Raw genomic sequence first — 26,524 nt, 5'->3', positions numbered from 1 at the left:
ATTTGTAGCCAGGCCGATTCTGAAAAGGGTCTATATAGCTCAATGAGCCTTACCTGGTGAAATAAAAAAGTAGTTTAGTTTAGGGGGTGGGTGGCTGGTTGGGTCGGTAGGTCGGTTAGAGGTTGAGTGGGCGGCAGGGTGAGTGGGTGGCAGGGTGAGTGGGTGAGTAGGTAAGTAGCTGGGTGAGCGGGTGGACTGGTGAGTGTGCGAGTTAGAGATTGAGTGGGTGGATGGGTGAGTGTGTAAGTGGATGCGTCGGTAAGTGGTTGAGTTGGTGGCAAGGTGCGGGTTTTTGAGTGGGTGGGTGTTTCTGAGTGGGTAGGTGGCTGAATGGGTGGGTGAGTGGGTGACTGAGTCAAGAAAGTGGAGCGCCATGGTGGTGAGATATTAACTACCTCGCCTTTTGTACAGGAGGTTGTGGGTTCGATCTCGATTATGACGCCTGTATATTTGGAGTGTGCATGTTCTCCTTGTGGTTGCATGGATTTTTCTCCGAGTCCTCTGGGTTTTCTCTCCATATTTAGAAACATGCATTTCGAGGTTTTGGCTGTTCTGGAACTCACCCACTCAACTACTAAAGCCACCCACCAACCCACTCACAAACCCGCTCACCCTACTATGCACTCAATTTTTAATCAACGCACTCACGCAGACACCCACTCACTCGCTCAACCACTCATCCACGCACCCACCTACACACGCACTCACTGACTTATTTGAGCAGTCATTTGTGGCCGCGTCGCTTATGAAAAAAATCTATATAGCTCCGTGGGCCTTTCCTGGTAAAATTAAAATAGTTAAATTTTAGTTTACAGTTGGGTGAGTGGGCGGTGAGTGCGTCGGTCGGTGAGTGAATGGGTGGTTAAGTAAGTAGGTGAGGGGCTGGGTGAGTTGTTGGGAGATTGAGTGGGTCACAGTGTGAGTGGGTGGGTTGGAGCGTGAGTTGGTCACTGAGTGAGTGGGTGGGTGAGGTGAGTGGGTGGGTAGGTTGGGTGGGTGGGTGGGTGAGTGAGTTAGTGAGTGCATGTGTAGGTGGGTGCGTGGATGAGTGGTTGAGTGAGTGAGTGGGTGTGTGCGTGAGTGCGTTGATTAGAAATTGAGTGCATGGCAGGGTGAGCGGGTTTGTGAGTGGGTTGGTGGGTGGCTTTAGTAGTTGAGTGGGTGAGTTCGAGAATTGTACGCCACTGTGGCGAGATGTTAGCTACGTCGCCTGGTATTTTGGAGTTCGTAGGTTCCATCCCAACCCTGATGCTTGTATATTTGGGGTTTGCATGTGCTCTATGGTCACGTGGATTTCGACTCCACATTTAGAAACATTCATTTATCGGATTTGGCTGCTATACATTACTATGTGATAGGCCACTTAGTGAAGCTCTCATTTGTGGCCAGGTTACTTTGGAAAAATATTTTATATAGCTCTGTGGGTCTTACCTGGTAACTTAAAAAATAGTTGAATTTAGTCAGTTTGGATTAGTGAGTAGGTGGAATGTTGAGTGCGTGGGTTAGAGATTGATTTTGTGGCAGGGTGAGTGGCTGGGTGAGTTTGTGATTGGTTGGGTGGGTGAGTGTGTGAGTTAGACATTGAGTTGGTGGATGGGTGGGTGTGTGAGAGAGTGAATAGGTGACCTGGTGGGTGAGTGGATTGTTGAGTGAGTGGGTTGTTGAGTTAGGGAGTGGGTGGGCTGGTAAGTGGGTTGGTGAATTAGTTTGTGGGTGTGTGGGTGAGTCAGTCGGTTAGAGATTGATTTGGTTAGTGTGTTGAGGAGTTCCCGACGACGACTCGGAGACGGCTTGAAGGTAAGGGCTTTCGCCAAAGGTTTATTAAGTATATTACAATAACACAAAGGGTGTGACAACTTCCCAGGGGTTAGGGGTCCTACACGTCATCGCACTAGACGGCACACATGACATCACGTCCCCATTTTACTCTACAAGTGGTTTGTGTGTGGGTGGGTGGGTGTTTGAGTGGGTGGTTGAGTTAAAGAGTGGAATATCAAGGTGGTAAAATTTTAAGAACCTCGCCTGTATATCTAGAGTTTGCACGTTCTCCCCCGTGGTTGCATGGAATTTTCTCTGGGTACTCCAGGTTGCCCCTCCACATTTAGAAACATGCATTTATAGACTTTGACTGCTATAACGTTCTATGTGAAAAGCCATTCCATTGAGCAATCATTTGTACTCTGCTTGTTTCTGAAAAGATGTATATAGCATGGGCCTTACCTAGTAAAGTAAAAAAAATCTACATTTTTATTTGGTGTGTAGATGGGCGGTTTTGTGGGTGGGTGCGTGGATGAGTGAGTGCGACGTTCGATGGGTAGTAGGTGAGAGGCTTGGTGAGTGAGTGTGGATTAGAGATTGAGTGCGTGGCTTGGCGAGTGCGTGGCTGGGTGAGTGAGTGTGTGCAAGGCTCGGTGGTTGAATTAATGGATGGTTGAGTTAGTGGGTCGGTGTTTGAGTGTGTGGTTTCGTGGGTGGGAGAGTCAGAGAATGAGTGTCATGGTGGCAAGATGTTAACTACCTCGCCGGGTATACAGGATGTTGTGGGTTCGATTCTACATTTAGAAACATGCATTTAGAGGAGTTGGCTGCTATAAATGTATACGTGATAAGCCACTCTGTTGAGCTATCATTTGTGGCGAAGTTGCTTCTGAAAACAATCCATATATCTCAGTGGGCCTTGCCTGGTAAAACAAACAATTTATATTTAGGCTGTGTTGGCGAGTGGTCGGGTTGGTGAATTAGTGGGTGAGTTAGTGGGTTAGTGGGTGGGTTAATAATTGGATGGGTGAGTTCATGAGTGGGTGGGTGAGGGTGGGTCAGTGGGTGTGTTAGTGGGTACGGGTTTGAGAGGGTGGCTGGGTGAAAAGGTGGGTGAGGGATTGGGTGGGTGGTTTGGTGCGTGGGTGAGTGAGCAGGTGGGTGGGTGAGTGAGCAGGTGGGTGGGTGAGTGAATGGATGTTTGTGTTTGAGTCAGTTGGTGGGTGATTGGATGAGTGGGAGGTTGAAAAGTGATTGGATAGGTGATTTAATGCTTGGGTGGGTGAGTGGTTACGTGGGTAGTGGGTCGTGGCTGGCTGAGTTGGTGTGTGAGTGTGTCGGTGAGTGAGTTGGTGAATGGGAGGGTGGGTGAGTGATTAGAGTTAATGTGTAGAAGATTGAGTGAATAAGAAGATGGGTGAGTTAGTGAGTGTTTGGGTTAGAGATTGAGTTGGTGGTTATGTGATTGAGTAGGTGAGTGGAGGGATGGGTGAGTGAATGGGTGTTTGCGTTAGTGGGTGGGTGATTGGATGACTGTGCGAGGTTGAAGGGATGAGTCGATGGGTGATTAAATGGTTGGTTGAGAGGGTGGGTTGGTTAGTGGGTGGGTGAATGTGGGAGGTTCAGTGGGTGAGTTATTGGGTGAGTGTGTGGATGAGTGTAGGGTTCGGTGAGTGAGGGGGTGGGTGAGTGAATGTATGGATGGGTGAGTGAATGGGGTGAGTGAATAGTTGGTTGAGTGAGTGGGTAGGTGGTGAGTGTGGGAGGTTGAATCTGTGAGTTTATGCGCGAGTTTATGCGCGAGTGGTTGCTGAGTGGGTTGGCTGGTAGGCGAATGGGTTGGCTGGTAGGTGAGTGGTTTGGCTGGTGGGTGAGTGGGTTGGCTGGTAGGTGAGTGGGTTGGCGGGTAGGTGAGTGGGTTGGCGGGTAGGTGAGTGGGTTGGCGGGTAGATGAGTGGGTTGGCGGGTAGGTGTTGGGTTGGCGGGTAGGTGTTGGGTTGGCGGGTAGGAGAGTGGGTTTGCGGGTAGGTTAGTGGGTTGGCGAATAGGTGAGTGGGTTGGTGGGTGGGTGAGTGAGTGAGTGGCAGTGGGTGTAGTGGAGTTGTAGCCTCAGTAGTGGGTGAGTGACTTGGTGAGTATGTGGGTGGATGAGTTCGTGGCAGGAGAGTTAGTGGATGCGATAGTGAATTAGTGCATGAGTGGGTGAGGGGATGGGTGAGTTAGTGGTTGGATGATGCGGTGAGTTTGTGAGTGCGTGGGTAGGTATTTGAGTGAGTGGATTGTTGAGTGAGTGGATGGGATGTTGAGTGAGTGGATGGGATGTTGAGTGAGTGAGTGGGTGGTTGGGTTGGTTTGTGACTTTGTGGGTGGGTGAGAAGGTGAGTTCGTGGGTGAGAAAGTGAACGAATGCCTGTTAATACGTGGGTGGATGAGTAGGTGGATGTGGGGGTTGGTAAGTGAGTGTGTGGATTAGAGATTGAGTGGGTGGTTGTGTGACGGAGTGGGTCGTTGTGTGATTGAGTGGGTGAGTGGACGGGTGAGTGTGTGGATATTTGTGGTTGATTAAGTCGGTGGCTGATTTGAGCAGTGTGGGAGCTTGAAGGGAGTGAGTGGTTAGGTGAGTGAGGGGTGGGTGAATGAGTTAGTAGGAGCGCTAGTGGGTGGGTGAGTGATTAAGTGAGTGAGTTGAGTGGCTGAGTGAGTGACTGGATGGGTGGATGACTGGGTGAGTCAGTGGGAGAGTGATTGAGTAAGTGAGTCAAGCGGGTGGGTGGGTGGGTGAGACATTGAGTCAGTTGGTGGGAGAATGGGTGAGTAGTTACGTGTGTAGTGCGTCGTGGGTTAGTAGGTCAGTGCCTGGGTGAGTTTCTGAATGATGGGTGGGTTCGTGAGTTGATGGGTTGGGTCAGTGATGTGGTGCGTGGGTGATTGAGTGGATGGATGAGTGAGTGAGTAGGTGAGTGCATTGGTAAGTGTGAGGGTGTTTGAGTTAGTGGGTGGGTGATTGGATGAGTGTGCAATGTTGAAGGGGTGAGTGGGGATGGGTAATTGAATGGCTGGATGAGAGGGTGGGTTGGTGAGTGGGTGGGTGAATGTGGGGGGTTGAGTGGGTGAGTGTGTGGATGAGTGAGGTTTTGGGTGAGTGAGGGGTTTGGTGAGTGAAGGGGTCGGTCAGTTCGTGGGTTAGTGAATGGATGGAATGGGTGGGTGAGTGAATGGGTGGTTGACCGAGTGAGTGAGTGGATGGGTGGATGAGTGAGTGGGTGGGCAAGCGGGTGAGTTGTTGCATGGGTAATGGGTGAGTGGGTGGTGAGTAGGTGTATGTGGTTGACTTAGTGGGAGGGTGGGTGAGTGGATGAGTGTGGGAGGTTGAGGGTGTTAGTGAATGGGTGAGTCAGTGGCTGAATGAGAGGATGGATGGATTGGTGAATGAGTGTGTGAGTGTGGTATGTTGAGTGGATGAGTTAATGTGTTGGTGTGTAACTGAATGAGTGGGTGGGTGAGTGAGTGGGTGGCTTATTGAGTTAGTGGGGTGAGTGAGTGAGTCGGGGTGAATAGGTGGGTGGCTGAGTGGATGGTTGGTTGAAGTGAATGAGTGTTTGGGTTGGTTAGGGAGTTTGTGGGTGGGTCAGTTGGTGAGTTATTGGGTGGGTGGGTTGGTGATTGAGTCTGTGGGTGAGTGGGAGGGTGAGTGGGTGGGTGAGTGAGTGGGTGGGTGAGTGAGTCTGTACATAAGTGTGTGGGTGGGTGAGTGGGTGGGTGGGTGAGTGAGCTCGTGGGTACAAGATTGAGTGGGTTGCTTGATGAGTGCGTCAGGATGGGTGAGTTTGTGGGTGTGTGGGCAGGTTAGAGATTGAGTGGGTGGGTTAGAGATTGAGTGGGTGAGCGGAGGGGTGAGTGAATGAGTGAGTGATTTGTGGGTGTGGTTGGATGACAGGATGGGTTTGTGATTGGGCGGGTGCAATGGCAGAGCCAGGATTTTCAGGTAGGGGGGAAACCCCTCCAGCAATGAAAAATCATAGGAGTTGTTAGTAAGTAAGAACTTGTCCCTTGCTTTTTATTCGACGCGTGTCCAGCGATGGCGCAGCCATCGATAGAGGGTCGGATTCGAACGTGTTGTGTGATCGGCATCGCGCTCACTAAAGGTGAATGCCTTGAGGGAAGTTGTGTACTATACGCAACTTCGCACAATTCTGTGAGTCACTTATAACTGCTTTGCCGTTACTTATTGCCAATTATGGACTCAGACTATTATCCTATCATCTCATAGAGTTCCGGGCACGTAATAATATGCTACACAGTGGCAGTAGGGGTCGCAAAATGCCGATTTATTACTAATAAACCCCAATGATCCGATCGAAATTAGGGATTTTGGTCGGATCATTGGGGGGGCCACGTGCCATCACACCCCCCCTCCCCCCCACTGGCGGAGTGGATGGGTGGGTGAGTGTGGGAGGTTGAGTCGGTGAGTTTATGCGTGAGTGTGGCTGAATGAGTGGGTGGGTATGTGAGTGAGTAGTTGGGTGGGTTAGTGGGTGGGTGAATTGGTTGGTGGGTGTGTGAGTGGGTTTGTGGATGGGTTAGTGGGTTTGTGGATGGGTTAGTGGGTTGGCGGGAAGGGGAGTGGGTTGGCGGGTGGGTGGGTGAGGGGGTTGGCGGGTGGGTTAGTGGGTTGGCAGGGAGTGGGTTTGGGGGGTAGGTGAGTGGGTTGGGGGGTAGGTGAGTGGGTTGGCGGGTAGGTGAGTGGGTTGGCGAGTAGGTGAGTGGGTTTGTGGGTGGGTCAGGAGTGACTAGGTGGGTGGGAGAGTAGTGGAGTGGTAGCCTGGGTAATGGGTGAGTGGGTGGGTTGTTCACTGGGTGACTACGTGCGTGGGTTCGTTAGTGACAGGCGACTTAGTGGATGCGATAGTGAAGATGCGATAGTGAGTCAGAGTGGATGGGTTGTTGATTGAGTGGGGTGAATGAGTGAGTGGGTGAGTTAGTGAGTGGATTGGTGAGTGGGTGGGTGAGTGCACGAGTGAGTGGATGGGTTAGAGATTGAGTGAGTGGTTGAGTGGATTGGTGATTCAGTGGGTGAGTTAGTGGGTGTTTGAGTTAATTTGTGTGTTAGTCTGTGGGTGATGGAGTCGGTGACTGGGTGAGTCTGTGCTGGTGGCTCGGTGGATGGTTGAGTTCATGGATGGGTTTTTGAGTGAGTGGATGGGTTGTTGAGTGAGTTGATGGGTGAGTGAGTGGGTGAAACGGTGCGTGGGTAGGTTAGTGAGTGAGTGGATGGGTGGGTGATTGATTGGGTGAGTGTGTTGGCAAGTGAGTGGGTGAGTGAGTGGGTGGTTAATCGGTTGGTGGGTGCGTGAAGGAGTGGTTGGGATGAGTGAGTTAGTGAGTGGATACGTCAGTGAGTGAATGGGTGGGTGAGTGGGTGAGAGGTTGCGTTGGTAGTAGGTGAGTGGGTGGTGAGTGGGTTGGTTTTTGAGTGAGTAGGTGGTTTGTTAAGTGAATGAGTGGGTGGTTGGGTTGGTTAGTGAGTTTGTGGGTGAGTTGGTGGGTGGGTGAGTTAGTGGTTGAGTTAGTGAATGAATGCCTGTGTTAATAAGTGGGTGAGTGGGTGTGGGGTTGGTGGATGAGTGGGTTGGTGAGTGAGTTAGTGAGTGGATGGGTGGGTGAGTGATTGAGTGGATGGGTGGATGACTGGGTAAATGATTGGGTAAGTTATGAGGGTGAGTAAGTGAGTTACAGGGTGAGTGGGTCGGTGGGTGATTGGGTGGGTGGGTGAGTGGGTGTGATCATCGCCATGCTCTCCATGGAGCTCTCTGTAGTGAGGGGCAGCTCACAGGGACAGCTGTTGCAGGGATTCACAACAGCTGCTTCTCCTCCTCCAGTTCTGTACCCGCTGACCAGGGTTGCCAGACGAGGCCAAGCAGCTCCTCGAGTTGTTCCACAGCTTCCTTCATGCCTGCTGTGCCACGTGCAGCTTCTGCATGAGGCTACTGTGCCACGTGCGGCTTGTGCATTAGGCTGCTGCGCCGCGTGTGAGGCTGCTGCGCCACGTGCGAGGCTGCTGCGCCGCGTGTGAGGCTGCTGTGTGAGGCTGCTGTGTGAGGCTGCTGCGTGAGACTGCTGTGCCGCGTGAGGTTTCTGCGTGAGGCTGCTCTGCCGCGTGAGGCTGCTGTGCCGCGTGAGATTGCTGTGCCGCGTGGGTCGACGTGACATCACCGTCACTCTAGGGGGATCTTTCTATGAGTGATGGGGCAGTCGTAGAGAAAGTGGAGAAGTTTCCGTACTTATGCAGTCAGCAGAGGTCCCACGCCGAATCAGCTGAGTAGCATTATATGTTCGTCGTGTGAACCAAAATTGAGGTGAATAATTTTGAGTAAAAAAAATGATGACATTACACTGGCTATGAATATGACTATATAAAAGGTTAGGATCTTGTGTCGGATGCATATTTGCTGGACTTTATACAGTGGCTTGGGCCAAGAAACTGGCATTCAGAGGCAAACTTGACATGGTGGGGATTTGTTTCCAGAAACACACTCAGCCACCTTTGTCTCTCCAGTGGTGATGTTTACCAACCACACCTGATACTAATTTAAGGTTAAGTCGACTTAGGGGAGGCATAGGGTCGATTAGAATATAATTCATCACTGATTTTGGCCACAACCGGGAATTATATCTCGTAAGACTGCGATCAAGAATACTTGAAATAGTGTCGGGCCCAGAGGACATCCCCATCACACCCCACAGTAAACATGAGGAAATGGCTCTGACACCCGGCCATGCAGCGTTCCGTGGGCCTGCCCACCATCATGGTCTTTAATGGTCGTGAACAGAGTCAGGGACCCTAAATAACACGAAGAATAATCCAAGACCATAGCCTCTTAATGGTAATGCAGGCCTCCAGCAGGTGAAGAGAGCTTCCTGATGCGTTTGTGCGTTTTTCACCGTTGCGGTGCCCCGCCGTGGCATTTTGGTGATGCTTTTGTTTTCCATTTGTGGAGGCAATTGTTCGTGCCATGGCCAGGTTGGATCCGGTGTACGGTGGCCCCCCACTGCTTGCGGTGGTGGGGGGCCAGCGAGCTTCTTGATGGTTTGATCCACGATGAGGCACTTCTTGGGGATGTTTGAGTTCTCCCAATTGTTTATCCACTCATTCGTACCGGTTGTGTGGACAGAAGCCGGAGGGATTTAAGAAAAGTCCACATTGATTAAAATGGCCACGATAAATCGAACCGGCGACTTCTATATTGTGTACCAACCATTACATCATGGCAACATCCTGTGATGTCACGTTTATAAGGGTGGGGGGAAATAACAACCAGGGTACTAGGTGTTAGTGTGTTTGAGGACACAAGTTTCAAATACAATTATTTTTTTATCTTGTCCTCTTCCCCCCAACTGGGGTTAAAACAATCAACAATTGAGGAAAGGGTTGGTGGGACGTGTGCAGAGATCGCCAGTAATCCCAGGTGGACTCCCGCTCGCTGCACAAACGCCTCCTGTGGAATCCATCCAGCAGTTTGTCGACGGAAACGATGATGGTAGGCGACCATGGTTTTTGGAGATCGTAGCCGGGGCCGGAGCGGCAACAGTGATGAAGGAAGAGGGGGGGAGCGAGTGGCGGGGGCAGAACGGAAGGGGAGATGAGCGGTATCATTGGTGACGCGCGAACGCGCCCCAAACCGTTTGCGATCAGTCATGTCCATGGGTGGGACGGTGCTCGCGTCCACTTCCATGAAGGTGTCCTGCAGACACCTGAGAGTGGGCGCACACATGCACAAGAGAGAAGCCAATGTAACAATCCAGTTTGTCAACCAGGTATCTAGGCCCAGCCTGGATGCCCACGGCAGCCTCAGTGGGCGACGCCTGCCCCAAGTGGGCCACGCAGGCCCCTTAAACTGTGCCACTTGGCCCACTTTCCTATGGGAGCTGCTCGCTTTGATGTTGGCCGACCTTGGAAACGGTCGTGATGTCACGGAGTCAATGCAAAAGAGAGGCAATCGTCAAGTTAGTGCTGATTAAGGTGAAGTTTATGGCAATAAATGTAAAAAAAACAGATTCCAGCTGGGTATATGTGTAAGTCATCTCAACCACGTTAATAATAATTGAAAAATAAATATTGTCGCTTTCATCTGGCTGTGGGCAAAAGGGCGGGTGGGAAGTGGTCGGAGTAATGAAAGGATTTGTGGCCATAGAGCCACAAGGCCCTCAATGTATGAAGATTAATTGTTGCTCGTTATTGCAACGAAGCATAAAAGCGTATTGCGGAAAGTGTCGCGCATGTGTCTGTAGCGCGGTGCCCCCACATGTTCTCATTCACCTCAGCGACCATATCACAGTTCATGGTATTTGAGTGGTTCGTTTTTTTCTATTGCATAATCTTGCTGGTATCCATGAATGAACAAGACGAATCTATGAACGCATATTTGTGCCTTTAGGAATAATAATGGTTTGAGTGTCTTTCCATATGAACAGCGTTGCATAATAATCAATCGTCCTACTGTTAACAACGTGACAAGAATCTGCATTAAGGGTCGCATATGATCAATGACCGAATGCCGTGTTGTGTAACAATTTAAATACGAATTACATATTATAAGGTTAAGGTTTTGATAGAATAGTTTGCATGTTTTAATCTCTCTCAACAACAACAACATTGCGTTACGCGTCGGGAATTAACCACAGGTGCCGTTATCGAAGTGAAACAACGCAATCGTGATGTGTACCATGTTAATGTTGTGTTGAAATTCCGAAGTTGAGAGTTCTCATATTATCCAAAAATTTAAGTTTAGCTAGAAATAAAATTGATTAAAGCAGAAGAGTTGTGTGTGATTCTTTCCGTGATTCTGCGTAGAATTGTTCTGCGAATGAGATCTGAATCTCGGTTACCTATCATAAGCACACTAATCACTAATCCAGCACATAATCAATAAGCGTTAAATCGAAGATAATTGTATCCTTATTGAAAATACGGAATTAAATAGCAAGTCGAGTCGACTCTCTCTCATTCACGCTCACAATACCTGCACAACTGCATACGATTAATTGCGTTGTTCCAATTAATAACCAACCTTCGTCACCGAGGCTGGACCTAATTATCATAACGACCTGCATCATAACCACGCCCACTCGCATAAATTAATACGATTATCTCTCGAATTAGCATAGTTTATGCACATAATTACACCAATTAATTCAGATAAATTATTTAAATTTCAAATTTAATCAAATTTTCATTATTTTCATCAAATTTTCATAACCTACATATACAACAACCTTTGAGCACCCATATCTCACAGAGCGGGCCCTAACCTATAACAGCTGGCAGTTCACCAGCATTGCTTCAAGTGAGCTGGAGCGTGCTGATGAATATAAAAACCGGACCAGAGCTTGGTTTATGTACAACCAATACTGCTGAAATTATGCACTCCCAGAAGGAAAGCCGTGTGGCTAATGGGATGTGTACAAATACTTGTATTTTTTTAGTGGAAAGACAGATATGTGAAGGAGGGGAATCATCGTTTGCGTGTTAATTTTGTTACTCATCCACGATGTAAGCCAATTATTATATTGAAACTTCGCAGAGCTTTCATGAGTAAGAAAGTTGTACCAACAATAATTATTATCGGTTCTATTGCGATCGAGGGCTGCACGTTTCAACGGGCACACATGTGTCATGCTGCGATGGTGACGGTGCTCCCGGTTTTTTAAGATTGGGAGGAAGTGAGGGCTTCACCTTTCTGGCAAATTGCCCGATGATGCTGGATGTAATTACCAGCGAAACGTCGTACTCAAAAATTGTAAATGTTGTGGATTCACTCTTCAACACACCGGTGGGCTGAAGGAGTGATCTATTTCTCTTTTGTCAATGTGACACATTTTTTACTGATTGGCCGTGTCGGGTAGTGGAGGGTTACGACACATGAATAATGCGATCTAACCCAAAAACGTTTATTATGAATAATATTGGTCGTGAAAGCCTACGGCCTTTCTGGCCGTGATTTTTATTTCAGCAGCATTGGTTCAACACGAGCAAACGTCAGAATGGTTTTCAGCTTTGCAAAGCTCATGATGACTTTTTGTGAAGTATTCCACAGTTTTGCATAGAACTAGGACCTGTAACTAACAGAGAGCATCCTTGCCTGCAAATATCTGGCAGTTCACCAGCGTCGGTTTGAGACACTGAATGCTCAAACGAACGCAAATGTGGTAATGATTATTTTGTGTTATCTCCATATATATAAAAGTTGTGAATATGTGTGTCTGTTCAAAATGTTTAGCGTACTTCCCGACATGCAACACACTTGAAATTTACCACGTGGGTACTTTCCAGACTCTACACCATGCAAAAGTTATGAAAATAAACTTTTTTGTGTGTGGGGGGGGAGCTCAATAATGCATTTATTTTTTGTACGGCAAGTGAGCTGTGACGTCAAATCTGTCACGTGACCCGCACATGTGGAAGCGTAACGCATTGTCGTGTAGTGGTTAGCGCGCTGCGCTACGAATCCGGCAACCCAAGTTCGATTCCCGCTCACGGCCACTACCAGTGACGATTATTTTAACCGGTCCTGGGCCTCCCCTACGTCGACTCAGCCTCAAAACGAGTAACTGCTGTGGTGTGTAAACATCGCCACTGGGGAGACAAAGGCGGCCGGGCGTGGTGGATCCAAGTCCCAGGAGAAGCTGGGTAGTACAGCTAGTGTATTATATGCGCGAGTACTAAAGCTGGAACGATTCGATTACCAAGTCGATTATAACCGATTCCTTGTGTATGGTCAATTACTCAGACCCCTTTAAAAATGACAGCCATCCCCACATCTTACTTCCTGTGACGCGGCTGATGTGATCAAGTCCCTCCCATCAGGTGGGACAACCACAGCAAGAAAAAACTGCTGAAGTAGGCGAGAGATCTGCCGTGGCAGGAGGTTATATAGGCCTCGGCAGTAGGGGGGAGAGAGAAGGGGGGGGGGGCAGAAAGTGGACCCCGCAGCAGCACCCGGGTCACTGGAGTAAAGTGGGCCACCACTCATTGATCCGTACATTTAACTCGATGAGTCGATTCGATTCCGTGCCCCGTTGGGTCCTCCCCCCTTTTGTGCTTTTGGGTGTGCTGGGTTTCAACATAATTCCCGATCCATTGTGAATCTTCCCTTCCCCCATTTCAGCACTCCGATCTACATCCGACAGGAGATGATAAACCGCAGGGAGGGGGAGTAAAACCTAATCGCCAGGTAATTGGAAAAGTCGCCCATTGTCTCGCGGATGTGCATGATTGTACGATGGATGGGGCAGAGGAACGTGCTACAGGGACACGCCCTGAGGAATGCAGGCATCGGCCTTTGGATGAAAAACTATTTTTCAGTAATTCAGTGGGCAGTGCTCTCACTGGCAGCTCATTCTCAATTAATGTGGGTGATTCACCACGTGTTTGTGCCACATTTTGTATCTGAGTTGAGTCCATTTTTGTTTCCTTTCCTGTTTCTCTACTCCCTCCTGGTATAGCCGGGTGGGGGTATCGAAGGGGGAATGGGCAGATTGTGTTTAACCTTGAGTTTGTCGTGGCATGGGGTGCTGGTATGATTCCGCTCTTGGCTTCCACACCCTGAAATTCCAATAATTACCTGTCTTTGTGCGCTGTGGTTGCCTCGGATTGGTGTGCCACTCTCTCGCTGGATTGTTACCTTGCCATCTCTGCGTGTAATTATGTTGGTAGTTCTTGGGTGCTTGCTCCTCTCTGAAAAAACATTCCGCAGACTACCTACTGGATCTCCTCTCTGTTTCAAAGAACAAATTTGACCTCAGGTCTTCGCTCATTTACCACCTTCACATTCCCTATTGCCGTACAAAAACTGGAGGAAGGGCCTTTGCTATTGATGCCCCCAGGGTCTGGAATGCTATTGCCAATAAACTGCAACTTGAATCACTATCTATGAGATCTTCACTCAAAACTGCTCTGGAGGAGTTGTACAACCCTAGCTGCCACTGCTATTCAGTGGCCTAAAATATGGCTCTAGATTTTGGTGTTATAATTTATTTATGTAGTTTATTGTTAAAAATTCGGTTACGGTCCCTATGATCACTGTTACATTGGATTTATGGCTTTTATTTTGGTGATTTCGAAAAGTGTTTTTTTTTGTTTTGGCCATGTTTTTGTTTATTGTAGTACGGAGTTAGACTGATGGTTTTAATCTTAGTTGTCTTGTGGTTGTTGTTGTTATTTGACTTGCATCCCACTGGGATTTTTGCACACAGCGTTGGTGTACGGTGCTATTTCAGGAATATTTTGATATTTTTTTCCTGTATTTTCTGTTTGCACAATCACATAATCACTTTAAGATGTTTTCTTGTTCATGTTTTTTGTTTGTTGCGGTTGCACCCGATTCAAGAGCGAATGGCTCACAGGGCTATACCAAATAAATGAACTATGAACTAACTAACTCTGTATTGTGGGGCTTGGTGTGAGGTGCTGTAGCTGCTCACGTGATTTTTACTTCCCTCTAGATGGCGGGGTGCATTATCTCTCTCCCTGTGTTTTGTCCGAATTATGGCTCCTAATTCTATATAGCCATGCCGTGTGAACCCTATTCTGTATGTGGTGTAAGGAGGCCGTCTCTGGGTCCAAAACCATTCCCACAATTTCTGTAATCTCTAGACTCAAGGATTAAAAAAACAATCTTGAACATTTTGTCACCTTCGTGGTATTGATCAACATCACCTGCGTAATACACTCCTCGTTTACGCACTGGGTCATAAATTTGGCAGCATTAAACCCCTCAGTGTTGAATATTCTCCAAACTTCGTAATCACTGTTAGGCTGAGTTGTTTGAAATAATTCCTAACCTTGTATGGTAGCGACTTTACCCATGGTATAGAATATTCATGTAACCTTAATTCAGCACTTGTTTTCTCGTCCAACTTCCTCAGACCTCTGATCATTGCCTCCACTTCGACTGTTGTGATATGAGTGTATGTCTCTGTTCCTATTGTGTGGATCAAAATAGGGGATTCTGACGAGAGCTTTCTCCGTCAATTTAAGAGTCTTATTACCGAATGAGTATTCGGAAAGTTGGTCGTTGTGAGAGGAGTCAGTGTCAGATGAGCTATCACTCAAACTTTACCGCTGCTTAACATAACTTCTGTAATGTATTTTGCGCCTGTGTTGTGGGTATGAACGTAGAGCGAGACTTCTCTTGGAGGCAATGCGTTTATTACAATAAACATTAACAACACCAATAGCCGTAACACGACTGGTGTCTGTTAAAAACACTGCTGCAGTCAATCACAGTTGGTTTTGAGTGATTACATTGGGGTGGGGGGGGAGGGATGGCAAGTGATGGGTGATGGGAGGAGACAAGGGACGCAACGTGACCGTCCATGTACGAGGATAAGAGTTGCCATCTGTGACGTACACAACCTGGGGACACATCATGGGAAGAAGGATCTCTCAAAACCCGAAGAGGGGAGAACTACATGGAAACGCATTGTCTTGAGCAATGAATTAGCACAAGGGGATGAACAGGGGTTGGAGTCATGTTCTTCGTATGGTCGACGTTTATGTAGAGCAACAACTATATTGGATTGAGGTGGTTGAGCCAGATCATTGTGTAAGAAGTAGAGTTGGTGCATCGCTGTGATGATGCCTCCGAATTTGTGAATTGGACGTTGAGTTTTCATATATTCCATAGTCTATTCAGGCTTGGAGTTAGGGCTACAGATTTGCTGCAGAAATATTTTTCAGAGCGTCAGTGTTTGGCACTACATGTAGGGCAGTTCCACATATTAGGCAAACATCACAATTTCAGCATCATCTTAATTTTATATATTTATATGGGATATAATATAGAAGGTAATTATTGCTTTAGAAATTACATTATTCACACAGATTATTTCTATCTGAATCTCTTGGTTGAAATACTTTGCCCAAGGTAAGATAACTGTGCGATTATGGTAATGAGTATCCACGTCCGTCTGAGACCGTGGAACTGCCCTCCAGCACTGCCGCTCACATCAGGGGACGTAGGAACGACTATGGTTGCTGGCTTGACTGTGGCCAACTAGTTTATTGATGGGCATCTCCTCCTTGCCATCCTAAATTTCCACCACCATCACCACCTCCACAACCTTGTGCTTGTCGCCCCCAACTCAAGCTCAGTGCAAACCCCTTGGAGGGCTGGCATTACCCAAGGGACACAGAACTCTGCCTCACATTTGGTTTCTAGAAGCTCCGCAACAGCCACACTGTGGATGTAGACAGCCCTTAGCGTTATAAATGTGAGCCACTCGCGTGTCCCAAACACTCAAAAGAATTGAGACGAGGCGATAGTATTAGATACAAATATTTATTATTAAAACGCGACGCCTTGTAAGGAAGGGGAGGTGCTGGTGGGGGTGGGTGGTGCTGGAAGTGTGGGGGGCTGTGAGATGCTCAGAGGGTGTTCGAGGCCTGGGGGGGCAGGTCTTGGGAGGCTTCTTGAATGCTGGGCTCCAGTGAGCAGCCAGAGATGTCCTCTTCCTCCTCAACCGTGACAAGCTGTGGACATACTGACCCATTAGACACTACACACAACTCAGTACTTCTACCAGCTCAACTGGGATTACACACAACAATCAGCACCCCCTACTGGCAGACAAATGCCAATTGCACACCAGGTGCTGAGTCACCTTGTGCCCACAGGGACATCTGTCATTGGGGGTGCCCTTTCACACGTGTTGAGATGAGATGTGATGTAAAGCGCTCTGAGATGCCCCGGTGTACAGAAAGGTGCTAAATCATTCTCATCGTTATCACTGTGTCCAGCAATAATGAAATTGTCTATAGATAGATAATCTGTATTTGTAAACGGGGACCATGACGGCTTAACGTGATGGTTAGACCAGCTCATCATTATCATAATACACTGAATCGTGTGTGCATGAATCTATTATTTACGTTAAACGCAAATTATATACGTGTGTGTGTGTGTGTGCGATGCGCGAGTGCTGTGCACTCACCTCCACCTCGCTCTGCAGACGCTGCTGCTCCGAGTGTTCATTCTGCTCGTTGTCGCGGTAGGGCGCCAGCTCAGCGTGCAGCTCCGCCACTACACGTTGATACCACTGAATCTCTGCCTGCAGAGATTCCAGTTGCCAATTTCTGTCAATGAGCTGCGTGGGCCACGGGCAAATGGCGGCAGAGGGACACAGGAAAGCATTTTAACGACTGCGTGAGGTTATTGCAGAACATACAGGTATAATAACACACACACAACCAGGATCTTCATTTATAATTGAGTAATGTAATGAGCTACGAAGCTCTTTTACACAGATGTCCATACACCACCTTTGACCAAATACACCGAAATGCATCCAATCATCTCAGATCTTGGAAGAAAAGCATGGTTGAACCTCAAGTGCTTGGATGGGCAACCACCATCAATACAAACCAAGATAACACCTATAAAAGCATGATGAAGACCGCTTGTGTTGCAATCGAAACGTCGTGGGTTTTTTTATATTATTAAAAAAGTACGTGACTTTACCGAAAGAATCAAGAATATGAATTCCTGCAGTCACGAAAGTTTTATGTTAAACATTTTTTAGGAATTAATTAACCCAAAATCTGGATTAAAATAATAGATTAAGATCGCTTCCCAACCAAAAAGAGGGAGGGGATGGAGATGCATGTAGCAGAGGGGAGCAGATGGTCTAGTAGTCGTAGGTACTTCTACTAGAGGTGGGATGGTGGATCGTAACGTGGTACAGTCCTTAAACAGAGAATGCTCAGTAACCTAGTGCGCATCCATTCTGTACAACCATCAGTGTGAAAAATAAGTGTATACATACAGTCCTCGACTTAGGAACACCATACTTACGGAGACCCGACTTACGGATACCCGACTTCCGAATCTGTTTCTATGAAATGTATTAATTTTTGGTTACCATTGACTTTAAAACGCGAACTTGCACTTCCAAACTGAACCACAGAACTATTTTGTTCAGTGCTGCGATCCTCCACGAGATGTCATGAGTCAGCCTCGTGCACGCGCACATGTGCGTATATGTGAAAGTGATTGTGTGGGGAGCGGTAGTGTTGCAGTTCACGCGCTGCGCTACAAACCCACCGACCCAAGTTCAATTCCAACTCACGGCCAACACCAGTGACGATTATCTGAACCATTCCTGGGCCTCCCGTAGGTCAACTCGGCCTCAAATGAGCACCTAGCGCACTGTATAAACATCACCACTCGGGACACAAATGCAGCTGGGTGTGGTGCTGGCACACAACCCCTCGCATGCCGTGCTGGCTTTCATAGGCTATCGCTAACAGCACGTGCCCCAACAGCCTATTAAAGCTACACGGTGGATCTTTGTGCGGATCGGAAGTGTAGCGGTGAGCACGCTTGTGATTTGAAAGCGGTGAGTGAAAATAAAAAAATATTTTTACTACATTTTATGTATTACTTACGATACACTATATTTTTAGTGTTAATGCAAATGTACATGATTTCTTATTTACGAGTTTAACAATGCTTGACTCTTTTGTTGAACCTTAACACATTTTATAACACTGACAATATGGGAATTTAAATATCGCACATTATTGTATTCCGACTTACGAACCGTTTCGACTTATGAATGGGCCTCAGGAACTAAATGCATTCGTAAGTCGAGGACTGCCATATTATTGATATATTTGTCTATTATACTATGTGTATTATTAGTTGTTTATCATGTAAAATTAGTTTACACTTGAAAAATATTCACCATAAATCCGGTATGTGGGGAAAAAATATTGATAGAGTATGTGTAGTGGCATAGCGCTGGCTGCTGGTAAAAAAGGGTAACTGCGGTGTATGGTAGTACCCACGTCAGCAGGCCACGATAGACACGAGAGGGGGACATCTAGGGGAAAGGTCACAGGGGGGGGGCCATCGGGAACCCGCTAGTAGGTTCCAGAGAGGGGGCGTGGCCGTGGCGGAGCGAGGCCACGCTGAGAGTATAAGAAGGGCCCCTGTGAGGGACCTTGTGGCTGTTGCTGGAAGTGGGATCCTCGTCGTGCTGTTCGTATATATAAGATAGTCGTCGTCACCATCTCGTCATCGTCGTTGTCGTCTCGTCGCTGTCGTCTTGTCGCCATCGTCGCTGCCGTCTTCACTCGATATTACGCTGCTAGATAGGTGTTCGCTGTCTCCGTTCAGTGCTGTCAGTGTTAGATGGTTGGTGTTGTGTATAGGCAAGCAACGGTAATAGTGTGTACCCACGTAGGGTGTCTGTATTATCCCAATGGTGCTCGTTAAATAAAAGAAGCGCCTAAAAGTCTTACTGTCTCTGAGTTAGTCACTACACATGTACACATGAAAGTGACTACTGTAGTCAGAGATGCAAACGCTTGGGCGTCATCTGGTGCCTTACTGTCGCCATCCAGCGTAAACTATTTGGGTCTTTATAGTAAAGTTCGTAAATCTCAAGTACGCTATGGCAAGGTACCACAGTACATAACATGCGATTGGCTATCAATGACTTGAGTACGTTAATAGTGAAAGTACGTACAACGGGAGGGCGTAAATAATGGTATTACTGTATATATGTGCGTTTGTGCCATGCCGGACTTCATAGGTGCTCGCTAACAGCACTTGCTCACCTTCGCCTCAGTCTGCTGGTGCAGCACTTGCAGATCCTGGAGCTGACAGTGAATGCTCTGCAGGTTTTCTTGGTATAGCGCCAGCTCAGCGTGCAGCTCCGCCACCACACGCTGGTAACCCAAAATCCCCACCTGCAGGGATCCCAGGTGCTCATTCTTTTCGATGAGCTGCATTGGCCACGGACAAACGGCAGCAGAAGGACATGGCTAAGCATTTTAACGACTGCGTGCAGTTGTTAAAGAACATACAAATCCAACAAACACATACAGAACCAGTATCTTTATTTTAAATGAAGGAATCTGATAAGCTATGAAACTCTTTTTCACAGATGTCCATACACCACACCACCTATGACCAAATGACCCGGAATGCACCCAATATTATAAGATCTTGGAAGAAAAGCAGGGTTGAACTTTGATGGTACTTGGATGGGTGACCACCATCCATACAACCCAAGATAACACCTATAAAAGCCCAGATATATGGATTAATTAACCCAAAAGCTACTTTAAAATGTCCGATTATAATTGCTTCCCAACCAAAAATAGGGAGGGGATGGAGATGCACGTAGCAGAGGGGAGCAGATGTTCTAGTAGTAGTAGGTACTTTTACTAGAGGTGGGATGGTGGATTGTAATGTGGTACAGTCCCTAAACAGAGGATGCTCAGTAACCCAGTGCGCATATACACATCTGTGTGAAAAATAAGTGTATATATAGGCAGTCCTCAACTTACAAACACCTGCACTTACGAACCTGCTTCCATCAAATATATATTTTATAACATTGACTTTAAACGCGAACTCGCACTTGAAAATTGAACCGCGTCACTATTTTGTTCAGTGGAGCAATCCTCCGCGACATGTAATAATTCAGGATGGCGCTTGGAGCAAGTGTTTGCCTATAAGTGTGTGTGTGTGCACGCGCACGTGTCTATGTGTATGAAAGTGAATGTGTGGGGAGCGGTAGTGTAGCGATTAGCCTTCGAAAGCGGCGACCCGAGTTCGATTCCCGTTCATGGCCAACACCAGTGACGATTATGTGAACCGGTCCTGGGCGTCCCCTAGATCGACCCAGCCTCAAATGAGTACCTGGTGCGATGTGTAAACATCACCACTGGAGAGACAAAGGCAGCGAGGCATGGTGCTGGCCAATCACCCCCTTGTGTGCCATGCCGGCCTTCATAGGTGCTGCTCACTAACAGTACTTTCCCCAACAGTCTATTAAGGCTATACGGGGAGTCTTTGTCTGCGACGTGCGAATGCAGTGTACTCACCTCCGCCTCGCTCTGCTGGCGCAGCATGTCCAAATGCTGCAGCTGTGAGCGTCCGATCTGTGCGTTTCCGCGGTACTGCTCCAGCTCTGTGTGCAGCTCGGCCAGCATACGCTGATACCAAAGAATCCCCGCATGCAGGGATCCCAGCTCCTGGCTCCTTTCGAACAGCTGCTTGGGCCACAGGCAGAGGGACAGAGAAAAGCATTTTAACGACTGTGTGCGGTTATTGTAGAACATACAGATGCAACAACAGACACATTTAGAACCAGAATCTTTATTCATATTGGAGGAGTCTGATGAGCTGTGAAAATATTTTTCACAGATGTCCATACACCATGTTTGACCAAATCACCCAGGATGCACCCAATCTTGTCAGACCATCATGCACACAACCCATGATTACGCCTATAAAAGCCCACATATATGGATTAAGTAACCCAAAATCTGCATTAAAAGGTCAGATTAAAATCGCTTCCCAAACCAGGACAGAGAGGGCATGGACATGCACGTAGCAGAGGGGAGCAGATGGTCAGACCCTACACAGCCTGACGACTCAAGTGCTGTGTCACGGTCAGACCTGGGCCGTTCCGGGGCCAGGAGAGCCTGGGTTCTCAGCGGCCGTGGGAACGAGGCTGGGAGCATTACCTGACGCAGAGTGTCCTCATTCTCAGCTTGGGACGTGGTCAGCTGATCCTGCAGCGCCGACAGTCCCTGTTGGGGGGTGGAGAGCTCCGGCTGGGCACTGGCGTGCTCCGCCTCACTCGCTGCGAGCTCCTCCTTGCTCGCCTTGAGCTCCTCCCTCAGCCGAGTGATTGTGTCCTCGTCCTCCTGAGCCTTAATACAGGCAACGTTCGTTTTACCATCGTAATCATCACCATCATCATCATGAACAGCCATGATCCGTCCACCGCTGAATGTGTTTTTGTGATACTGCTGGATGAAAGTTTCCCTGAGCCATACCGGTCATGGGAATTAATTGATCATACTTCATCACACTGGTCAGCACGAAGTGGTACACCCAAGACTGGGTCAGATTTCACTGCCCACCAATGCTAGCCATGGTTGGTAATCAAACTCGGACAGCTTGGTTCAGAGTGCAGAAGGCTCATCACAGTAAATTAATACGTTGTATATCATCATAAATATTTCGCCGCACAAGGGTCTCCTCCTCTTGTGAACGCTGCCACAAATGTCTTAAAACTCAAACTTTAATTATCTTTATTTTACCAGCTAAGGCCTACTGAACTATATAGCTCTTTTTCAGAAGCGACCTGCCCACAAATGAAAGTTCAACGAAGTGGCTTATCATGTGGAAATGTATTGCAGCTATAGAATCTAAACGCACGTTTCTAAATGTGGAGGAAGAACCGGAGGACCCGGAAAAAATCCACGTGACCACAGGGAGAACATGCAAACTCCAAATATACAGGTGTCGGGGTTGGGATCAAACCCACAACCTCCTGCATACAGGCGAGGTAGTTAACATCTCGCCACCGTGGCGCCCCTCTTCAGTGCCAATCGCGGCTTCACCACGCGTGCCCTTGCGAGCCGATACCTTCTTGGAGTTGCGCTCGAACTGCTTAAAAGCATCGGCGAGGGTGAGCCGGACCTCCTCCAGCCCTGTCGCCAGCTCGCAGGCCTCTTTCCGATGCGCGTCCTGCTGCTGCGCCTTCTCCATCCCAAGTGCCTGGACGTGCCCCTCCGACTCCTTCAGCTACAGGCACGCACACGTTCCACAATGTTGGATTCATGTCTGGGGAAGTATACTGAATATGGTGTGCAGAATGTGGAAATATTTTCTGGGTTGGAAAAGACCCAGCTGTAATTAAGCCCGGCTTGCAAACAGATAAATAATTACCACTTAAGTCATTTAAACTCTGTGGTGTGCATATAGCTGTGTGTCTGCAAGCCTATATTGTTTCTCTAACAAATGCAAGCCAATCACATTTTAGAAAAAGTCCTGTAAACTGCAGCTGACTTTATAATTAAATTGTATTTATTCTAACTGAAAGTATTAAAATGTGAGAAAATACATTCGCAACTCTGAATCATGACAAATTATGAGAGGGAGTGAATTAGTTAAAGGCCTAGTCAGGGATTGCCTTGTCTAGTGTAATTACCTCATCCAACATTCACCTATCTGCAGACAAAATTAAGAGCCATGAGGGGAGGACCGATCCTGTGGTCACAATTATACCTTTTGCCATATAGAAATGCATTATCATACTACATTCGAAAAAAAAAACATTCTGGCTGTCTGCCTTCCTGGCTGCATCCATATTACTTATATAACCACTTCAGGTTTCAGCCACCTGTGATTAAGCCAGGTTCACATGTGCAGTGAGTTAATGATCTCAGCTTGATCATCAATGACTTCACAGAAAAGCCCATGAAAACAATGTCGGCTTTACACTAAATCGAGCTAAGTTCCAGCTCTGAAAACCAAAGATCAGACTGTTTTGTGATGAACATTACTCATTACTTTCCATAGCAGGGCAGATATCAAAGTATTTCCTCCTATTGTGTGGGTACCAGAGGGCACTTAAATATTTCTCAGAAGTAGTTATGTGATTTATGCTTCTGCAAACCATTCTCTAACATGAAACTTGAATTTGGAGCTTTCGTGACTGCAGGAATTATTCTTTGGTTTTTTATTATTAATTTTATTATTTCTTATTTCTACGTGACTTTACCTAAAAAAACATTCTCTAACATGCGATGGTGCACTGCTCAGGCGATGAGGACAGGCCTCATGCACACACATGGAGGTGGGGGGGCTGCCGCATAAGGCTCTGGTTACCTGGTGCTGCAGCCCGGCGATCTGGCCGTGCATGCACTCCATCTCAGCATACGTGTGCTGAAGTGAGTGCTGCAGCTGCACCACCTCCTGTGCCCTCGCGGCCTCCTCTGCCCTGGAGACTCCCAGCTCGGCCTTGAGAAAGTCCGTCTGTTGCTCCAGAGAATTGCCTGTCGGAAGGGACACAAAACCATGGCGATGAAGACAGTACAGCCACCAGTGGCAGCAGACAGAGAAGGAGCAGCAGCTCAGGAGGAAGAGTACCAGCAGCGGGAGTAGTAGCAGACAGAATAGGTCTGAGGTCCCTCAGACCTATTCACCAGCTTGCATGCAAACACAGGGTCCAGAATAATAATATATGCACAGGAAGGGCCTAGTGAGAGAGCAGTTAGTAAACCCAGTGCAGTCCTATGTTAGACAGCGGAAGTGGTCCACGTGGGAAATGAAATAAAAACGAGGAATTACTCGTTTTAACTCGTAAAAAGAAGTTATTGGTGCACAGTGCTCGACAAAAATTAGTGTTCAATGGGTCCGTGGATTCAGAAAGATTTTGGAGCACAGGCCCCTACCCACCGGTCTCCTCGCAGCAAGCGTTAGCCTCCTGCAGTCGTTGCTGCAGCTCCAGTGCTTCATGCCGCAGGTTGTCCAACTCGGTCTGCTGCACCTCTTGGTTGGTAAAGAGGTCGCGCATGTTCGCTCTCAGCTCCGCGGTCTCGGTGCCCAGCCGCTCGGTTTCAGTCCCGCGCTCTCGCGCCTCTTCCCGCACCGCCACCAGGTCTGCCTCTGAGCGCCGCAGCAGCTCGTCACGCTCCTTCAGAGCCTGCGGGCGGAGACGGGCAGCATCTAAATTACACGTAATTACAACATGTAATTTGAATATATTAATAAATTGTTTAGCATTCATCCAAAATATTGAGAAAATAAGTGGGCTTGGGCAGGACACATTGCTGTTGCAAGATGGGGGGTGGCTGTTGCGAGAGTGGAGGCCTCACCTTCTGGAGGATCGTGATGTGCACAACGTGAGCGTCGTACTCTGAATCGTCGTGCATATGTGATGCACGATATTCGGCCAGCTCTATGTATGCCAGATGCAGAGTCGCATCGTGCTCACGCCTCAGCTGCTCCTCGCGCTCGCCCCACCGCACTGCTTCCAACTCCACCTGCAGGCTGTTGATGGCCTGCGAGTGTGCCATTAGCTGCTCACGGGCAGAAGGGCACAGTGTCACAGGCACGTGCATGCATAGGTGGGCATCCCTTCATCACAGACACATGCAGCGTGCAGATGAGGACAGGTACAGACATACAGACACACGGAGCATGTAGTTGTACAGAGAGATAAGAGACTATAGACATGGGCAGGAGGCACAAGAAAATAAATTACAGATGCAGAGACATACACACAAAGACACAAGCAAGTCATACAAATTTGGACACATTATGGAAAGACAGTGCATGTGGAGAGAGATGTACATAGCCAAAGGCAGAACATGCAGAGGGAGACAAGATAAGAATGCGGAGACACGGGCATTGAGTACAGAGACGCACATACAGGCGCCTCGCATGCAGACGGACGCACACGTGCAGTGGATGCTTTTCAAGATGAAAATAAGAAATTGAGATTCTATTGTAAACAAATCAAGAACTACAAAAATATGCAAGGTAAACACCTGTGGTCTTATTGAACATACCACAATCACGTTTAAAATATTTAGAATGATAATAGAAAGTCAGAAAATAGAACCATGATACATTGTATACATCAATCAACGATTGGTAAGCGTGCATAGAACATGGCAACGTTCTTCATCATAAGATAATGAAGAAACTCGTTGCACCCAAATGTTCATCTTCAAATTGAGTCAATATTCAAAACAAATAACTCACAACGCCTCCTCACACCATGTCGGTCATGGGAATGTGTTTGACTATACTTCCCCATGCTGGTCAGCACCGTACAGATGTATTAATCAATAAAACATAATACATGCACATTATGTGGGGAGATGCTATGATACAAAAATTTAGTTTGATCTGCTTTTATCTTTTCATTTTCAACATTATTGGGAATAAAACCATGGACCACTCGCTACAGTGAATTTAGCAAAATTTATTACGGAACCAAAATATAATTCGATGGGTTTTTTTGTGCACTCATTTGCAACTAGGCTGAGACCACTATGCTTGAGAATCCGGTTTAATCACTGTGGTTGGGCGGCTGTAATCCACATTCAATCCTGGCATCTCAGCCATGCTGGCACAGCATGTCTGACCCCTGGGGCACCTAGCTACCTCCCAGAATGCACTCATTTAATGTGCCATTTCCTTGACGTTCAGATCGTAACTCTGAATAAAAACTCAACGCATGAATCAATAATGATGCACTTAATAGGGCAGCGCTTCTAAAAGGTGATGTTTCAGGCAATGGCCTTCATCGCATCAGAGAAGTCAAAGCAATATCCATTGCAGCGTTATTGACGAATATGTTGAGGTTTTGTTATCTCTGCTTGTGTGCCACGCAGCTTCACAACGTGAACACGTTATTTGGGTCTTTCGGTAAGGCCATGTAGATACAAAAATAATAAAAAAATAATAACAATATCACGACATTTCGATCGCAACACAAGCAATCGTCATCAAGTGAAGGATATGGCAGGAGAGCTGCCGAGGCAGGAAAAAATATATGGCGGGAGCGCTGCTAAGGCAGGGAGTTAAAAAGGTTTGAGATGGGTGTAGCTCAAGGGTCAGTGGGCAGGGCTTGATGAAATTTGCATGTAAATGTAAGATCGACGAAATCTTGACAAACGAAGTTTCATTTTAGCCGTGTTCCGTGTAACAAGGGGACAGGGGGGTTGGTGGTGGCCACAGTACCTCCTCAGCATGGTTTTTCTTGAGTTGGTGCAGCATCTCATGGAGACTCTTCTCTGTCTGGCGCAGTGCGCCACGCAGGGTGGCGAACTGCGCTCTTGCCCTGCTCAGATTGTCCCGCAGGGTTGACACCTCCCGGGACAGGTGGTGCATTTCTTTCTCCGGCATTTCCAACTGCGACGGGAGCAAGGGCACATGGCACGGGCACG

The sequence above is a fragment of the Petromyzon marinus genome, chromosome 6 (assembly GCF_048934315.1).
Source record: "Petromyzon marinus isolate PM22_M1 ecotype Great Lakes invasive population chromosome 6, UKy_Petmar_22M1.pri1.0, whole genome shotgun sequence".
Taxonomy (NCBI): domain Eukaryota; kingdom Metazoa; phylum Chordata; class Hyperoartia; order Petromyzontiformes; family Petromyzontidae; genus Petromyzon; species Petromyzon marinus.
The sequence above is the reverse complement of the archived record's forward strand: the minus strand, read 5'-3'. Positions refer to the sequence as shown.